The sequence below is a fragment of the Lissotriton helveticus genome, chromosome 8, assembly GCF_964261635.1.
Source record: "Lissotriton helveticus chromosome 8, aLisHel1.1, whole genome shotgun sequence".
NCBI classification, from domain to species: domain Eukaryota; kingdom Metazoa; phylum Chordata; class Amphibia; order Caudata; family Salamandridae; genus Lissotriton; species Lissotriton helveticus.
In genome coordinates, this window is record NC_136069.1 from 703523573 (window position 1) to 703543930 (window position 20358).

Here is a 20358-nt window from a genome sequence, read left to right on the forward strand (position 1 = left end):
GGCGAAGCAGGCTCGCATGGCATCCCCCGTTTTTGCCTGTAAATCTGTTCCTGAAAGATAAAGATGTTATTATACAGGCAGAAGCGTAGAAATTCTATCAACATTTCACTGTGGTTGGTAAATTTAGACGGTCGCTGCTTCAAAATTTGTTGAATAGCATCAATGCCCTGTTCGTGTGAAATGCTAGTGTACAAACTAGCTATGTCCAAAGTAACCATAAGGAAGTCGGGCTCCCATGGACTTCCCTCAATGTAACACAAGAAGTCTTTGGTGTCTCTGTTGTATGAAGGCAATTCCTCTACAAAAGGGAAAAGATAATAATCAATGAATCTTGACATGTTTTCCAATAACCCACCAATCGAGGAAATTATTGGGCGCCCAGGCGGTTTGGCTGAATCCTTATGCATCTTAGGTAGGTGATAAAAGGTGGGTATCCTGGGATGAGCAACCTCAAGAAATCGATACTCCTCCTTTGAGAGCATACCTCTCTCGTGCCATTTGAGGATTAATGCCTCGTGCTCGGTGATGCTCTCCAAGTATGTTTTCATTGTTATGGGCACATAGTTATCTCGATTGCTGAGTTGGGCAATTGCTTCATTGCAATAGTTCATCCGTGTCTGTAGGACTACATTGCCGCCCTTATCACTGGGTTTGCTTATTATATTCTTGTCAGATTCCAGTTCTTTCACTGCTTGCCTTTGTGCATAGGACAGATTTCATTCTGGTTTACTTTGTCCTTTCTAATTTTCCCTCATCAGTCGAATATCCAATATCATTTTATCATCGAATGCATCTATCGTGTCTAAGGGTGTCTGTGGGGTAAACTTAGACACTGGTCTAAAGGGACTAGCTTCTCAGGTTTGCTGGCTTATTGAACTATTTCCAGACATGCTGGTTCTTGGAATAGCAGTTTGTGTTGTAGAGCGTTCCACATTAAGGTCCTCTAGCGTAGCCAGGAGCTCTAGTTCCTCATCGATCCTTGATGGATTGCAAGAAAGGTTCTCAGAACTACTGGCAGTCCCCATGCCTTCAATTTTGAAGAACTTGAAGAGTTTGATCTTACGTACAAATTTAAAGATATCTATACGTGTCTGTGCGTACTCAAAATTGCTGGTGGGGCAAAAGGTCAGTCCAAGCTTGAGGACCGACTCCTCAGTAGGAGTTAGGATTTTTGGAGTTAAATTGATGATGGTCAAATTTTCTGTGCTCCCTACATCCATAATCCTTGAGACAGGCATTACTTCTGTTGTACCGTTCTCTTGGGTCTTGTGTAGGTACTTGCCCCTCTTTTTGGACGGGTGCCCCCCACCTCTCCTTGTGCGGCGACAGCTGATTGGTCTGGAGGTCTTCCCTTCCCCCCTCGTAGCCATGATTGACGAATGAGGTCGAACTCCTCGTGAAAATGGGGAGGCGCTGATCCACTTGCTCTCTTGTACTACCGCTGGATTCAGCGTCCGATTGCTCAGCTCCGGAGACCTCTGATTCTGAGGTGTATATATATATTATATATATATATATATATTCTCTGAAAAAAACATAGGTTTTACAGACCTCATATTTAGGAATTAGCATTCTTAGAAATTCACAGAAAAAATGCAACATTCTATTCACAATAACTTTAGCACCGATTGACCAATCTTCGTGAAATTTTCAAAACTCATGGAGCGCTTCAGTCCGCTCCTATCTGTAAAGTTTTGGAGTGATTCGGTAAGCAGGGGCCGAGAAAAAAGGGGACAAAACATGTTTTCTCCATGTTATTTTCCATAGGAAACTTTAGACACAGCTACAGCCCGAACTGCTGAATGGAATTACACCAGATCTGGCAAAAAGGTAGCCCTTGGTTCAGAAATAACTCTTTGTTAAATGGTGTAAATCCGTTCAGTAGGTCCTGAGAAATTTGAAAAATACTAAATATCGATATCTGGGCGGCGCCTAACCACACATGTCATCGTGAGATCTGATTGGCTGTCAGCACTTCATCCTTTGCTGGCAGCCATCTTGGGACCAATATACATGATAGTACCCCATTGAAATGCATTGTAGTGAATCAAAGATTTTGAGGGTTACCAAAAGGAGAACTATAAAGGGTGATAACAGACTTTAGTTGCATTAGAATTCATTTGTTGAGGGTACCATACTAATTTCAGGAATTGTGGTATGTTCTAAGGTGATTTTACCCTGTGAAAAACCTTCTGCTGGGATATCATGAATCATGTTTGAGAGAAAACTATTTTCACATGCTTGTCCCATAGAGTTTTGGAAGGTGCTCCAGAAGCTAAAATGATAGCATATTTTCTGTAAATTCACATTATCTTTCTCAGTCATGTGAGAATGAAGTCTGACATTTTCCGTAAAACATGCATATCCAACAAGGGCAGAGACTGTCAGTTGATTCCTTTGTGTTCTACTGCAGCTTCCCAGAGTGTTCTAAAGAACAACTAGAGAGCTAACAGTCTTACTTATGACACAATTATGGCAAACCTGAAGCCATCTTGATTGAAATAAACTGGTAACACTTAAAATATTTATTTTAAAAAGCAACAAAATGAGGGGGTTCATTTTGCCATAGCAATTATGGTTAGTGCTGCATAAAGAACATTTAGGGCATGTTTTAAGTGAGATCTCAAATCCTCTTCTTTTTCATTAGAAAATTCCGACATGCAGACTGAAACAATCAATCAATCAATCAACCATGGACATTTATAGAGCGCACTACTTACCCGGAGGGTCTCAAGGCGCTTGGGGGGGGGGGGGGGGGTGCTGATACTGCTCGAACAGCCAGGTCTTGAGCTTCTTCCTGAAGGAAAGGTGGTCTTTGGTCAGGCGCAGGTCGGGAGGGAGGGAGTTCCAGGTCTTGGCGGCCAGGTGGGAGAAGGACCTTCCTCCTGTTGTCGTTCTTCGGATGCGGGGGACGGCGGCGAGGGCGTGACTGGCTGATCGGAGGTGGCGTTTGGGAGCGTAGAAGTTGATGCGGTTGTTGAGGTAGCTCGGGCCTTGGTCGTGTAGGGCTTTGTGTGCATGGGTGAGGAGACGGAAGGTGATTCTCTTGTTGACGGGGAGCCAGTGCAGGTCTCTCAGATGTCCGGAGATGTGGCTGCGTCGGGGGATGTCGAGGATGAGTCTGGCCGAGGCGTTCTGGATCCGCTGGAGTCTCTTCTGGAGCTTGGCGGTGGTTCCGGCGTAGAGGGCGTTGCCGTAGTCCAGTCGGCTGGTGACGAGGGCCTGGGTGACCGTCTTCCTGGTCTCGGTGGGGATCCACCGGAAGATCTTTCGTAGCATGCGCAGGATGTTGAAGCATGACGAGGAGACGGCGTTGACTTGTCTGGTCATGGAGAGGGAGGAGTCCAGGATGAAGCCCAGGTTGCGTGCGTGGTCTGTCGGTGTGGGTGCGGTGCCCAGGGCGGGGGGCCACCAGGAGTCGTCCCAGGCGGAGGGCGAGGAGCCCAGGATGAGGACTTCCGTCTTGTCTGAGTTCAGTTTCAGGCGGCTGGTCATCATCCACTCGGCTACATCTTTCATCCCTTCGTGAAGGTTGGCTCTGGAAGCGGCGGGGTCGTTGGTCAGTGAGAGGATCAGCTGGGTGTCATCGGCGTAGGAGATGATGTTCAGGTTGTGTTGGCATGCGATGGGCGTGAGGGGGCTCATGTAGACGTTGAAGAGGGTGGGGCTCAGCGAGGATCCTTGAGGGACGCCGCAGATGACTTTGGTGGCCTCTGACTTGTACGGTGGTAGACGGACTCTCTGTGTTCTTCCGTCGAGGAAGGAGACGATCCATTCCAGTGCCTTCTCCTGAATTCCGATGTTGCTGAGACGCTGCACTAGGGTGCGGTGGCAGACAGTGTCGAATGCCGCGGAGAGGTCTAGGAGGATGAGGGCCGCTGTTTCTCCGTTGTCCATCAGGGCTCGGATGTCATCGGTGGCAGCGATGAGGGCGGTCTCGGTGCTGTGGTTGGCTCGGAAGCCAGACTGTGAGGGGTCGAGGGATCCATTCGTCTCGAGGAAGGCGGCCAGCTGTTTGTTGACGGTCTTCTCGATGACTTTGGCTGGAAAATGGAGGAGCGAGATGGGGCGGTAGTTCTTGAGTTCGCTGGGGTCCGCTGTTGGTTTCTTTAGTAGAGCGCTGAGTTCGGCGTGCTTCCAGCTCTCCGGGAAGGTGGCGGTGTCGAAGGAGGTGTTGATGATGTCCCGCAGGTGGGGTGCGATGACAGCGTCGGCCTTGTTGAAGACGTGGTGAGGGCTGGGGTCGGTCGGAGATCCGGAGTGGATGGAGTTCATCATGCGGGCGGTGTCGTCGGTGCTGATCGGGGTCCAGGCGCGGAGGGTGGTGGTGGGCGGCGTTGCTGCGGTCGTTGTGTGCGATGGTTGACTGCTGAAGCTGTTGTGTATGTCCGCGATCTTGTTGTGGAAGTAGGAGGCGAGGGAGTTGCAGAGGTCTTGCGATGGGGTGATGTCGTTGTTTCCGGCGTTGGGGTTGGAGAGCTCTTTCACGATGTTGAAGAGTTCCTTGCAGTTGTGTGCGTTGTTGTCCAGTCGGTCCTTGAATGCAGTTTTCTTGGTGGCGCGGATCAGTTGGTGGTGCTTCCGGGTGGCAAGCTTGAGGGTGGTCATGTTGTCCGGTGTTGGTTCCCTTCTCCAGACTTTCTCGAGTGCTCGGCAGTTCTTCTTGGAGTTCTTGAGTTCGTCGGTGAACCATGGGGCTTTCTTGCTGCCGTGTCTGCTGGGCGGGGTCCTCAGAGGGGCGAGTTCGTCCGCGCAGTTGCTGATCCACTTCGTGAGGTTGTCGGCGGCCTGGCTGGGGTTCGCTGAGCTGGCGGGAGGGTGCTGACTCAGGGAAGCGGCGAGCTGGTCGGTTGTGATCTTGTTCCAGCTTCTTCGGGCAACCTGTTGCTGGTGGTGGTGGGTCGTCGTTCTTCTGAAGGTGAAGTGGACGCAGCTGTGGTCCGTCCAGTGGAGTCCTGTGGCGTGGCTGAAGGCGATGTCTTTGCTGGATGAGAAGACGGTGTCGAGTGTGTGTCCGGCGAGGTGGGTGGGGGTGGTCACCAGTTGCATGAGTCCCAGGTTTGCGAGGTTTTCCAGCACGGTGGTGGTGTTGCGGTCGTCGTTGTTCTCCAGGTGGAAATTGAGGTCCCCGAGGAGGATGTAGTCGGCTGAGGGGAGGGCGAGCGGGCTGATGAAGTCGGCGATGTCCTCGCTGAATTGTGTGCGTGGTCCCGGGGGTCTGTAGATGAGGGTGCCTCTGAGGGTGGTCTTGGGGTTGACGTGGATCTGGAAGTGCAGGTGTTCGGCGGGTGCGATGGTGTCGTCGGTGTTGGTCGTGATGCGGATGGTGTTCCTGTGAATGATGGCGATGCCTCCTCCCGTCTGGTTGACGCGGTCTGTCCGGATGATCTTGTAGCCGTTGGGGATGGCGATGGCGATGTCGGGTGCTGAGGAGGCGTTCAACCAGGTTTCCGTGAGGAAGGCGATGTCTGGGGCTGTGGTGTCGAGCAGGTTCCAGAGCTCGACGGCGTGTCTGTGGACGGAGCGGGTGTTGAGCAGGATGCACTTCAGGTGGCTGCTGCTGGAGTTCGGCTTGGTGGGTGCTGGTGCAGTGCCGGTCCGGGTGCAGGAGAACTTGCAGGCCTGGCAGATGAAGGGTCCGTGGGTGCGTCTCGGGGTGGCTCGGTAGCATCCAGGGGTTCGGCCGGCGTTGAGTGCGTTGAGGGTGGCGGCGTCGTACGTCCGGCGGGTGGGCTGGGGTCTGCGGGGGCCAGGGGTCCTGGCGCTGGGCGCGGTCCAGGCGCGGACGGGCGCAGACGGGCTTACCTTTGGCGCACCTTCGGCGCTCATTTGGTGCTCCCGCTGCGCGCGTCCGCTGCGCGGTCGCTGAGGGGGCGTCATAAGAGGGGAGCAGGGAGGGCGGGTCCGCTGGGAGGCGGGAAGGGGTTAACCAGTCGTGTGGCGGGGGGGCGGGGCCGCAGGCAGGAGGCGCGGGAACGGGACCGGCAGAGCGGGCGGCCCAGCGGCGGCTGGGGCGCTGCTGGCGGCGTCGGAACTCTGTCCGCAGGAAGCAGGTAAGCAGGGCTGCAGTGGCAGGAGAGGAGCAGGGGGGCGACCAGGCCGGAGGCGCAGTGGTCGCTCCCAAGAAGCAGGCGAGGTCCCCTTAAGAGGGGAGCAGGGAGGGCGGGTCCGCTGGGAGGCGGGAAGGGGTTAACCAGTCGTGTGGCGGGGGGGCGGGGCCGCAGGCAGGAGGCGCGGGAACGGGACCGGCAGAGCGGGCGGCCCAGCGGCGGCTGGGGCGCTGCTGGCGGCGTTGGAACTCTGTCCGCAGGAAGCAGGTAAGCAGGGCTGCAGTGGCAGGAGAGGAGCAGGGCGGCGACCAGGCCGGAGACAATCACTTTCAATACCAGCAGTAGACTTCCAGTTAACTCCCAGGTGAGCAGTAGCTTTACTACAGTGATCTAATGAACACCTAGAGTACTAACATTCTGAATTTATGCAAATGTGTGACACATCTGAATATTTTCTTGATGGAATCAAAGTAAAAAACTGAAAGCATTTCCTACTGAGGAGACTGCAGAAAATTAGGAAATTAAGAAACTTCATAGCAAATAAGTCTCCCAAGATGGACACCAGAGAAAAAAGAGCCCAAATGTATCACAAATATCACCCAGATGTAGCCCACCTACAGCCCAATGACAGAAGTGTGCAAAACACTTTTTATATTTAGTTTTTCTGCAGTTTTATATAGTGCAGACTGGTCAGGTATTGGAGCGTTACATCTTGCTTGGACCCCTTATTGCGTATTTTGCACGACGTACATGAGATTGAACTTTATGATTCTGTTAACCTGAAGTTGCTCTGAACAGGGCTTTGTAACACCCGTTTTTACCTATTTGGTTTTAATTAATTCTCACTGTATTGTATTAGGAAAGAGGATTTACTGTTTTTATGTACACTTTTATGATCTATAGTTCTAAATCAGATTGAATAAAGTTTAATGAATTCTATGGCAGGTCGGAGGTGAGGATTATGCATATCTTTCCTTACTTTATTTGAATAGCAGTTCAAAGAAAACGTAACAAAATACTACACAACCCATGAGCCATTAGGGGGGTAGTCTCCAAGGCAACTATAGTACAATCATATCACAGTCCATCTTGTATAATATCGTGATGTCCCTTCCGCTTCCTCTTTTTTCACTGCTTGTCAGTTAAGTGCATTCCTTACATTCTTGGCTTAATCTGACGTTGTTGTTGTTTGTACAGCGGTGTCTTGTGCTCGTTATTAGCATTATTACCTTGGTATTGTTCCATATTCTATGTGCAGCAGGCTCCTGACAAAGCGCGTTCTCCCCCTAGCAGTTTCTCCCGCTGTTCACTCTGCACGCAGTGAGATCCTGTCAGGTGTGTCTGGTCCGAGCGCGACAGCTCCGTCGAGCTCCCGCTGGTCTTTACACGTGTTTGGGAATCCAGTCACTCCTTTAGAGTCCGCTTGATTCCGGACCAACCCTCGCCTAATTTTGACACCCCTACAAGGTGATTTCCCCAGCCGGCCACGTTCGTGGTAAATGGTATTGCGCCTCAGTCTATTCTTATAACAGCTTCGGGGAAATCCCAGATGTTGGAGCATCGGCGAGGGGGCTGCCTTGAGGATTTTAAGGGCATTTTTTCTGTGCTCACACCCTCTGCTATCAAGTCTGCTCCAGAAGAAAACTTTTACACGTTCTACCAGGAAGTGGAGGAGGAATGCCCCCCCCCCCAACTTCTCCCTCCAGCAGTAGACCAAGCCCTCTTTCTGGCTATTTTTAGGGCACTGGTTCCTCCTAGGGATCAGGTTAAGAAGCTGGCAAAAAGCATCCCTGGGGTGTTCAGTGACCCAGATCTGGTGGTGGCGGGTCCCAGTAGCTCCCAGATGGGGAATAAAAAGGCTGTTAAGCATAATGCGGGCACTTGGAAGGATTTGATACATTTACGGAGATCTTCCTCAAGAGTGCGTGAACGCTAAAACATGCATCCTACCAGGAGGAGGAGGACCTAGAGAAAATTGTGACGCTGTCACCACTATTGTAGACACAGACTGTGGGTTTCCCTTAAGGGGGAGGGTGTATCGGAGGACGATTTCTCCTCCAATGAGGATAAGGACTCAGGCGTCCCCCGCGTCCAGAGTCCCTTTCCTCTCAGTCCCCGGTTGGCGGCGGGGTCCACTCGGACATGGTTAAGCCTACCCAAATATACCATCCTAGGTCGGCAGAGTGGACCCCTGATGTGGTGGGGAAAATCCATCAACACCTTTAAATTGAGGTCAGGAGTAGGATGAGGGGAGAATGGCCAGACCCTCAATGAAGGGGAAGGTGGCACAAACACCTGAAATTGATGAGAAACTATGTACCTTTTATTCCAAGTATATGAGGGATCGCAAGAAAGGGATTGATAAGTCTTGGACTTGATAGCTCCATTGACCGAAATTATTAAATTGGCAGAGCGTTCAAAAGAGTCAGGATCCCCTTTGTACACGGATATTGTGGCTGGTTGGGCGCGCTACCCTAAACCCTAACACACTACCCCCTCCACTACCCAAACACCACTGCACTACCCTAAACCCTAAAACACTATCCCCAGCATGACACCCCACATTACTCAAACATAACTGCACTACCCTAAACACTAAAACACTACCACCAGCACGACTCCACACACTACCCAAACACCACTGCACTACCCTAAACCCTAAATCTACCCCAGCACAACCCCCTACAGTACACTATCACCACTGCACTACCCTGAACCCTAAAACACTTCCCCCAGTACAACCCGCTTCACTACACAAACACCACTGCACTGCCTTCAACCCTAAAACACTACCTCCAGCATGACCCCCTACACTTCACAAACACCACTGCACTACCCTAAACCCTAAATCTATCCCCAGCATGATGCCCTACACTAGACTATCACCACTGCAATACCCTGAGCCCTAAAACACTACCCCCAGTACAACCCGCTTCACTACACAAACAACACTGCACTGCCTTCAACCCTAAAACATTACCTCCAGCATGACCCCCTACACTTCACAAACTCCACTGCATTACCCTAAACCCTAAATCTATCCCCAGCATGACACCCTACACTATACAAACACCAGTGCACTACCCTAAACCCTAAAACACTACCCCCAGCACAACCCCCTTCCCTACTTAAACACAGCTGCACAACCATAAACCCAAAAACCCAAAAATACTACTCCAGGCATGACCCCCTACACTACTCAAACACCACTGCATGACCCTAAACCCCAAAACACGACCCCCTACACTACACAAACACCACTGAACTACCCTAAACACTAAAACACTAGAACACAGCATGACCCCCTACAGTACACAAACACCACTGCACTACCCTAAAGCTTTGTGCTGCTTTAAATGTAACATGTTTCGAGAACAGAAATTTGTAAATAACGTTGGTTTTATTTTTTTAAGGTTTGACAAACTTGAAATTACGAATGTTTGCTTATATGATTTTTCTGTAAGAATGGAATCAAGCTTTCCATTGACAATTGAACCTTAGGGCACGGGTTATATTTGCTTGAGATTGCTATAACTGGTGGTTTTTAGAGTTTCAAATTTTACTGAACATTTCACCTAACTATACCATTAATTTAAACATTGTTTTTTTCAGAGCATTTCAACTGGTTTTTTAAAGACCAGTAATATTTTATTTCTATATGTAATATGTGTCCCCATCTCTGAGCCTCTTCAGACCCTGAGGACCCCATCCCCCAGGACTGTATCTCCTTTAAAGGAGAGGAAGTGGCGCACGGCCCCCCTCCTCACATCTCATAAGGCCCTGTGGAGCCCGTCCCCAGGGCCATTTTTTAAATTGGAGCGGGGACACCTCCCCCTCCTGAGCCTATTATTGCCCTAGTGACCCCATCCCAAGGGCTGTATGTATTTTAAAGAGGAGATGGGATGCATTAGGCTCTAGGGACTCCATATCCCAGGGCCTTTTTTCTATTTTAAAGGGGAGGAGACCATGTGCCCTCTCTCCCGAGCCTTATTAGGCCATGGGGATCCCATCCATTAGGGCCTTTTTTCTACAGGGCAGTAGGGCCTACCCAATGCATGCACCACATGCTCTTTTGGGGGCTACAATGGAAGCACCAGGTGCCCCTCAACCCCAGCCATCTCACTGTATGATGGGAGAGCAGGCGTTGCTCCCTTCTTGCAGGAGCACTTTGTTTATCTGTTTCCCTGCCCATATCAGTGCGGCAGGGGAAAGTCCAAAGTCAGCTCCCAGCTGGTGGGAGAATTTTCAAAGCTCCCACCCGCTGGGACTAGGCTTTGTGCTGGCTCGCGCATGGTGAGAGATGAAGAAAATCATCCCACCAGGTCAGAGCAAACGCAAGTGCCAGTGTGGGCAACAAAACCACTGTGTGCCAGGGTGGGCTCCCCAGGATATATCATCTGAGCCACCCCCGGTGAATGTGGTCCCCGGGGCCATGGAAGGCTCAAGGAGGGAGGCCCCCTTCCTTTTAAAAAGTTTAGTGGCCTAGGGGATGGGGTACCTGGGACCTTTAGAGGCTCGGGAAGGGGCTGCATGGACCAGCTCTCCTTTTTCTGATGATTTTAGATCAGAGAAGAATGCCCCCCTCCCTGGAACCTATAATGGCTTCATGAGGGTACCACATAACACCCATCCCTTTATTGAATGCGGCACTGGAGGATGGTCTCCCCAAGGCCTATAATAACTCAGGGGGTATTAATGAACTAAAGAGGCCCAGACACCATTTTTTTCCTGAGGCAGTACTGTAGGATCCTGGCAAAAATTGCTGATTTGTTTTTGGTTTTTGGCCCCAATGGATCCCTCTGGGTCCCCACCATAGGGCCTAGGAGGGCAAGCTACCTTATCTCCTTATTTCTTTTATATAACACTTCAGGAAAGGGTACTAAGTAACTGAGTTATGTAATGGCAGCCAGCAATATTTTTCTGATGCTGCTGTTGGCAAAGAAGAGCACTTGCTCGCATGGGAGTCTGACTCCCATTGAAGCAAATTGGATCAAGGGAAAAAAAGTGCCCTTGTTCAATAAGAACACCATTTTTAAATTGTCACTCCCAGTAGAGTCATCATCATCAAATTAACTTTATTCGGCACACAGCCATAAAAGTTTCAACCAAAAAGAAAATCCAAGTTTAAAATACACAATTCAAGTTTAAAATACATTCTTTTGTCCATTAAAAATATTATCAAAAAGATAAAAGTTCCTATGCAAGCTAAAAACATGAATGTACGTAAATGAAGTAATGACCATGGAGTTTAGCTTCTCTTTGACTTAATTCATTTCCTCATTCCCCCTTAGTTACTGTACTTCATATTGTTTCCTAATGCCCATTGCGGATTTAATAAAATGTAACACTGCAGTGCAAATAACAGGATTAGTCAATGATTGCAAATATCTGAAGCCCTCTAAATGTGTACATGGGTGAATGTTCTTTAACAAGGGAACCAAAACTCTGCTCCTTGGATCTTTATAACGTGCACTAAAAAGAATAAAGTGCAAAGTGGAGACCGCAACAGAGGAAGGAGAACTTTCACGTTGCCCCTGGCCCACCAAACGCATGCAGCACTTTTGCCCCGGTCCCTGGAGGGGCTTTGAAAACTCGGTGGTTGTCCTGCAGCGCTAGAGACTGCATCAGATGAAGGAGAACTTTCATGCTGCCCTTGGCCCACCAAACGCATGCAGCACTTTTGTCCCGGTTCCTAGAGGGACTTTGAAAACACACGCGGGGGTGTGCCCAGGCAAGGCCCGGGCAAAGACCGGGTGAAGACGGGCCCGTCTTAGCCCATCATAGACCATTAGAGGCCGGTCTGGGCCACAGCTCTTTCACCCCCGCATTAAGGTACTGTGATTTGATCCCAACCACGATGGAGTAGATATTTAAATAAGGATATTGTTGACACTTGACTTTGACTTTGACTTTCCATCATATACATGTCAAGAAAAATAACGTGGGCTATAAGGCGCTCCAAGCAGTATTGATACTAGTTTTTTTATTTTATTTACTTCTCGTTCTTGCTAAACCTTGGGTGCTGTATTTTAGTTTATTTTTGGTATAATTCCTTGTGATTTTATTGTGATATAGATAGCATGGGGAAGAGCAAAATGGCGAGTATACAGAAAAAAAGTTATCTAAACCAGGGGAGCATTCTCCTCAATACCTACTTAGTTATTTAACTGGAGTTGTGGGTGCCATAGAACGGCAGATTACAACGGTCGAAGAGGCTTGAAAACCAGGAGCAGATGAGGGTGCTTTGGTGGAAATTAGTTCTAATCAAATTGAGGTTCAGAGAAGTTTATTGGGCATAAATGGCTGCGAAGTGAACATTTCGGACCATTTGTCAGGTAGCGAGCAGGAGTTCGATGTGCAACAACAAATACCAAATATGTGCGCCAAGAACCCTGATAACTGCCATTGTACTTCTGAGGAACTAGGCCCTTTGACTGGGAGGTCTTCCCCATAAGCTCGCAAAAGGGCCCTAAAAAAATTAAACTCCACATCAGCCAACAAAACTGAAAATTGGGAAAAATCATTAATTAGCTCTAACATGCGCACACAGAGTGAGGTTGGAAAGCTAAAAGTAAAACTGGATGCTCTGGATTTGTTATTTAGAGAGAGCCTAAGCAGTTTGACATCTAGAATAAATACTAGGGAGGCAACTTTAGTTAAATGTTTGGACAAACTTCAGTCCCCAGTGCTTGAGGGCATGCGTATGCCTGCCCAAACGAGTAATTACGACCATCAAATTAATAGCACAAGCCAAATACCACTAGCTCTGCCCCCGTTACCCATAACATATTCAGACATGTGCCATCTAACATAGCCCAACACATGTTTCATGATAACATTGAGGTTTACCCATCCACTATCCCACCAGCTGCGATCATGCCCACATCTATTTCATCATCAATACATTCTAATAGTGCACATGTGAATCAGAGGGTACTACACACCGCATTTCTGGACATACCGCTAGCTGCTACGCCTTATGCAGTGGTTCTAGTCAACGTTCCCACGCTAGCAGATGGGACGGTAGAACCTTGGGAGATTTTAAGGAACAAGTCCTTACAGTGGCTTGGTACTAGGACGGGCTTAACCGAGAAACTATTTGATGAGTTTAAGATGGTTAGGAGAGTGGGATGGTTAGGCAGAGGTCTGAAAAACACCCAGGGGACTGCTTAGTGCTGTCATTTAAATTCCCTTACCTCATGAGATCGATTTTGAGTAGAATGGGAAACAACCCCATGTTGGGTCCAGGCATCAGTGTTGTTCCCTTAGGCTATTTCTATCAACATATGGTTAGCAATAATGCCATGTCCAACTGGGAACTCCATAGTCCGTTTTACAGGAGACACTTTAATATTCCCACTCAAAATCGTTTCGATACACTTAACAATCTCGAAGCAGTTGATTACTGAGATCAGAGGACCCTACCCAAGCTGTAAAATTCAGTGGTATAGATGTTTCTCGAAACATGGGTTTACTAATAACCTTGACCCAGTATCGTAACAGTTAAAGCACTAGTCCAAGTAATAGCTGAAACCACAGAGGCACTAAACACCACAACCCTAGATACGGTGGTTGATCTGACTCAAACCCCTATGTCCCAAACTGGACTCATACCTTCGCAGGCGGAAGGAGGCAGGGGAGGGACTTGTTGTAAAGGCAGAAAAGTTAAATGCAAGATTATGTTTTGGAATGTGGCTGGTTTCAAATCTAAAGTGACCAACAAAGTGTGGATTGACTATGTGTGAAAATTATGAGATATTTAGTTTGCAAGAAATATGGGTAGAGGAGCCAATTCACATGAGTGGGTATAAAACATTCCACACCCCAGCAGTAAGATCAATCCATGGCAGAGAAAAAGGTGGTCTTTGTACCTATATATCTAACCATCTAAAAACGAGGAAAGTTGAATTAGTTGTCAGCAATCGATATTATCAAGTCATTAGTATACACATAGATCAGGTATCCTGTGTGACAATATTACATTTGTATAACAATGCCTCTCCGGAAAGGGTGGAGGAATTTCTGAGAAATTTAAATAGAGATGTGAATAATTTGCGGAATCATCCAACTAAAGATGTTTTTGTCATATGGGGCGGGGATTTCAATTGTTCTTTATGCCAAAACAGTGACAAGGGGGGTTGTGGAATACCCTACGAAAAAGGTACCAGTCTTCCTCATTTTTCGCATACATTGTATGGAGAACTTCTGAATGAGATCATGTTTTCATGTGATATGGGGTTTGCTAACAACTTATGTTCCCCTGCGGTCCCTTTTAGCCCGACTTTTAATGCAAGATTATGTTTTGGAATGTGGCTGGTTTCAAATCTAAAGTGACCAACAAAGTGTGGATTGACTATGTGTGAAAATTATGAGATATTTAGTTTGCAAGAAATATGGGTAGAGGAGCCAATTCACATGAGTGGGTATAAAACATTCCACACCCCAGCAGTAAGATCAATCCATGGCAGAGAAAAAGGTGGTCTTTGTACCTATATATCTAACCATCTAAAAACGAGGAAAGTTGAATTAGTTGTCAGCAATCGATATTATCAAGTCATTAGTATACACATAGATCAGGTATCCTGTGTGACAATATTACATTTGTATAACAATGCCTCTCCGGAAAGGGTGGAGGAATTTCTGAGAAATTTAAATAGAGATGTGAATAATTTGCGGAATCATCCAACTAAAGATGTTTTTGTCATATGGGGCGGGGATTTCAATTGTTCTTTATGCCAAAACAGTGACAAGGGGGGTTGTGGAATACCCTACGAAAAAGGTACCAGTCTTCCTCATTTTTCGCATACATTGTATGGAGAACTTCTGAATGAGATCATGTTTTCATGTGATATGGGGTTTGCTAACAACTTATGTTTCCCTGCGGTCCCTTTTAGCCCGACTTTTAATGGACAAGGCACTTTTTCTACTATAGATTTTATTCTAATATTGAGTAGATATTCCCCCTGTGTCAACGATTTTATTACCCATGATATCACCTTAAGCGATCATTTCCCATTAAGCATTGATGTCATGTTGTATAAACAGGATTTTAACACAAAAGGTGACTCTATGCAGTGACTGAAGAATATTACTCTGAGTAGGCAAAATGGGCACGCACTGAAATGGACGAAACTAGATCCAGAGGAATTTGTCACCAAATTAATGATAAGGTGTAAAAATATGTTTTTGCCTGCCTCAATGAAAATTCTTCTCATTTAGAAATCTTAGAAAGCTTCTTAGCTATATCAAATCAAATTAAAGAAACTATGTGGGTAAATGTGAAAAGGAACGATAACCATAGCGAAGGGTGGTTTGACTCTCAATGCACTAAGGCCTATACTAAACTTAAATATGCATTAAAGGCCAGAGAGAATCAATCATAGCATTTGTAAAGCACACTACATACCCGTGAGGGTCTCAAGGTGCTGGGGGGGGACGCTGCTACTGTTTGAAGAGCCAGGTCTTGAGGAGTCTCCTGAAGGTTAGGAGGTCTTTGGATTGCTGTAGGTAGATGGGGAGGTTGTTCCACGTCTTGGCGGCGAGGTGGGAGAATGGTCTGCCGCGGTCTGCAGAGCTGAGCTGTCGGGACGGGGTGTAGTGGCTGAGTCGGCTGTTGACGTATGCTGGTCCGGTGTCGTGGAGTGCCTTGTGTGTGTGGGTGAGAAGCTTGAAGGTTATCCTCTTGTTTATGGGGAGCCAGTGCAGGTCTCTCGGGTGGGGTGTGATGTGGCTGCGGCGGGGGATGTCGAGGATCAGGCGTGCGGAGACGTTTTTGGATGCGTTGGAGCCGTTTCAGGAGTTTGGCCGGGGCTCCTGCGTAGAGTGCGTTGCCGTAGTCCAGTCTACTGCTGACGAGGGCCTGGGTGACCGTCCTTTTAGTTGTGGTGGGGATCCACTTGAAGATCCTGCGAAGCATGCGGAGGGTGTTGAAGCAGGAGGAGGAGATGGCGTTGACCTGCTTCGTCATGGAGAGTGTGGAGTCGAGGATGACCCCCAGGTTTTGTGCGTGGTCAGTGGGTGTAGGGGGTGCTCCTTGTGCCGTCAGCTGCCAAGAATCGTCCTAGGCTAAGGGGGTGGAACCAAAGATGAGGACCTCCGACTTGTCTGAGTTCAGCTTCAGACGGCTGTTCCTCATCTAGTCGGCGACGGCCTTCATTCCTTCGTGGAGGTTATTTTTGGCAGTGTGGGCCGTCCTTGGTGAGAGAGTGGATCAGCTGGGTTTCATCAGCATAGAAGATGATGTTTAGGTCATGCCATCGGGCGACGTGGGCGAGCGGTGCCATGTAGACATTGAACAACTTTGGGCTGAGGGATGATCTTTGGGGTACGCCGCAGATGATCTCGGTGGCTTTGGAGCAGAAGGGGGAGGCAGATGCTCTGAGTTCTCCCATAGAGGAAGGAGGTGGTCCAGTCCAGGGCCTTCTCATGGATTCCGGCATCGTGGAGGCGTGATTTTACAGTGCGGTGGCAGACTGAGTAGAAAGCGGCTGACAGGTCCAGGAGGATGAGGGCCCCGGTTTCTCCGTTGTCGAGCAGGATCCTGATGTCATCAGTGGCGGCGATGAAGGTAGTTTCGGTGCTGTGGTTGCTATGGAATCCGGACTGAGACGGGTCCAGGATGTTGTTCTCTTTGAGGAAGCGGGTCAGTTGTTGGTTGACGGCCTTTTCGATGACCTGGAGGTCTTTGGGGAACCAGCTGGCTCTCTTGCTGGTCTGGGTGTTGGGGGATTTCTTGAGCGGGCGAGGGTGTTTGTGCAGTCGTTGATCCATTGTCTGAGGTTGCGGGCTGAGGGGTCGGGGCCGGTCAGGTCTGCGGGTGGGCTCTGGGCGAGGGCGGTGGTTAGCTGGTCCTTGGTGATCTTGCACCAGCTGCGTTGAGGCATTAGCTGGGTGCGGTGGTGAATGGTGGGTTTCCGGAGGGTGAAGTGGATGCAGCGGTGGTCGGTCCAGTGGAGTTCGGTGGTGCGGTCGAAGGAGACGTGGGTGCTTGCTGAGAAGATGGGGTCAAGCGTGTGACCGACAGAGTGAATGGGTGTTGTGACGAGTCCAAGGTTGCCGAGGTTGTCGATCAGGGTGGAGGTGTTGGAGTTGTTGTTGTTCTCGATGTGGAAGTTCAGGTCCCCAAGGAGGATGTAGTCAGTGGAGGCGAGGGCGTATGTGCTGATGAAGTCGGCGATGGAGTCACTGAACTGTGGTCGGGGTCCGGGGGGTCTGTAGATGAGGGTGCCTCTGAGGGTGGTGTTGGGGTCGGTGTGGATCTAGAAGTACAGGTGTTCGGCGGTGCTGAGGGTGTCGTTGGTGTCGGAGATTTTGAGGGTGTTTCTGTGGATGATAGCAATTCCTCCACTTACTCCGTTGGTGCGGTCCTTGTGGGTGATCTTGTAGCCTTCTGGGATAGCTATGGTGATGTCGGGCGCTGAGGTGGGGGTCAGCCAGGTCTCTGTCAGAAAGGCAATGTCTGGGGCGATGGTGTCGAGTAGGTCCCAGAGTTCGACGGCGTGTTTGCGGGTGGAGCGGGTGTTGAGCAGAATGCATCAGAGGAAGTTGGGTTCTTTGGTCGGTGGGTTGGCAGGCCGGATGCTGGTGAAGCTGCAGCTCTGGCAGGAGAATGGTCCTTGGGTGTGCTTCAGGGTGGCCAGGCAGCAGGTGCGTGACCGTCCGACGTTAAGTGCATGGAAGGTGCTGGAGTCGTAGCAGTGGCGGGTGTCATGGTGAGTGTGGGGGCCAGGGGTCCTGGTACTGTGCGCAGTCCAGGCGCGGACAGGCACAGACAGGCTTGCCTTAGGCGTGCCTTCAGCATGCCAGCAGCGCGCCCGCTGCGTGCGTTCACTGCATGGCCTCCATATGAGGGGAGTGGGAGGGAGGAGCAGCTAGGAGCTGGGAGCAGGCCGGCGAATGGGAGCTCAGGGGGACCGGGCGCAGGGGAAGCAGAGGCGGGAAAAGAGCGTGGATGGGGCAAGCGGGTGATAGAGAAGGCAAAGTGGGGCACAGAGGGGCAGAAAGTACAAAAAACAAAATTGCTAACCAAGCAGGTGGGGGCGAGCAGGGGATACACAAGGCAAAGTGGGGCACAAAGTACAAAGACAACAACAATGCTCATCACACAGGCACAAACCAGTTTGCGCGGCAGCAGCGGCTCAGGGCACACAGGGGGCTGTGTGGTGGTGCTGGGGAGTGACCTGCCTGGTGACAGGGTCAAAGGTCACTCTCTTCACCACCGCACGGCCTCCATATGAGGGGGAGTGGGAGGGAGGAGCAGCTGGGAGGCGGGAGCAGGCAGCGAATGGGAGCTCAGGGGGGGAACACGCAGGGGACGCAGCGGCGGCAAAAAGAGTGTGGATGCCGACGAGCAGGGATACAGAAGGCAAAGTGGAGGACAGAGGGGCACAAAGTACAAAAAACACCAATGCTAACCAAGCAGGTGGGGGCGAGCGGGGGATACACAAGGCAAAGTGGGGCACAGAGGGGCACAAAGTACAGAGAACAACAATGCTAATCACGCAGGCACAAACTAGTTTGCTCGGCAGCAGTGGCTCAGGGTTTACAGGAGGGCTTTGTGGTGGCGTGAGGGAGCAACCTGCCTGGTGACATGGTCAAAGGTCACTCTCTTCATCACTCGGCAGCCTCCATATGTGGGGGAGTGGGAGGGAGAAGCAGCTGGGAGGCGGGAGCGGGGCGGCAAATGGGAGCTCAGGGGGGTGAGCCACTTGGGACCCAGCGGTGAGAAAAGAGCGTGCATGGGGCAAGCAGGGGATACAGAGGCAAAGTGGGGCACAGAGGGGCACAAAGTACAAAAAACAATAATGCTAACCAAGCAGGTGGGTGCGAGCGGGGGATACACAAGGCAAAGGGGGCACAGAGGGGCACAAAGTACAAAGAGAACAACAATGCTAATCACGCAGGCACAAACCAGTTTGAGTGGCAGCAGCGGCTCAGGGCACACAGGATGGGCTGTGTGGTGGAGCGTGGGAGCGACCTGAATGGTGTCAGGGTCAAAGGTCGCTGGATCAGGACATTATCAGGGAAGCCAGAAGAAATTATAAGAGGACATTACATGCAAGGAAGAAAAAGCTAAAAGAGGAAGCCAGGAATGCCCTACATGAGGCGTCGATTATCCAAGACTCTGCTCCATTTTTGGAAGGCGGTTAATGCACCATTCTTGGCTGAGAAAGACAAAGCTACTATAGAAATCACCATGTCAGAATCAGAGTGGGTATTACATTACTCAAATCTTTACACTAATCAACCGTTAGTTGATCAGGGAACCTCAGAGATTGAGGTCGACTCCCACCTTCCAAAAATTTACACTGGACACTGAGTGAGGTTAATGTGGCCATAACTGCTTGTCTGGGTGGTAAGGCCCCGGGGCCTGATGGCATCCCGGTAGACCTTTTTAAACCTAATATGGCACTGTGGGGACCATTTTTAATGCAACTCTTCAATGCATGCTGTTCTAGGAGGCTTTTATTGACTTGGTATGAATCTACAATCGTCCCCATTTTTAAAAAAGGTGACAGGGCGAACCCAGGATGCTATCACCCAATTTCATTACCGGATTCCACAGTTAAGATCATAAGGCGAGTGATTTTAGATTGAATACAGACATGGGCGGGGAAAAATTAAATTTTAAGTTATCTACAATAGGGCTTTCGCAAGGGCCTGGGCACAATTGATCAGAGCCTAAACTTTCATATTTTATTAGATAAATACACTAAAGCAAAAAGGGAAAGGCTTTTTTTAACCTTTGTTGACTTAACGTCAGCATTTGACTGCGTGGTTCACGAAAAGCTTTGGGTAATTTTAGAGGGGCTAGGGGTAGACAATTCTATAATTTCCTTCCTAAGGCAGCTTTACCCAGGGGCAAGGGCGAGAGTCCATTTTGGACAGGGCAGAGATTGCACCAAGAATTTGGCATGGCTGTGTCCTTGCCCCATTCCTATTCACGCTATGTATAAATGATCTAGAATCTGTCTTGGTCAAGGAGTGCAGGGACTTACCATTAGTAGAAACTCGTCCTATCCCTGCACTCCTTTACGCAGATGATGTGGTCCTGATGGCCCATAAGCCCCTCGGTCTCCAAAGGGTTGTAACTTCCTTCACAAATTTTATGACTAAACTGGGTCTCACGATTAATTGCTCAAAAATGTTCTCAATGAACTGCGGGACCTGGTCCAACAAAAATAAAAATAAAATTTGTATTAATTATAAGGCTTTAGAGAACACTAATGCTTTTCCTTATCTAGGGATTTTATTCGAACAATCAGGTTCTTGGAGTTGGGCAATTAAAGCCAGAAGGCTGTTATTTAGC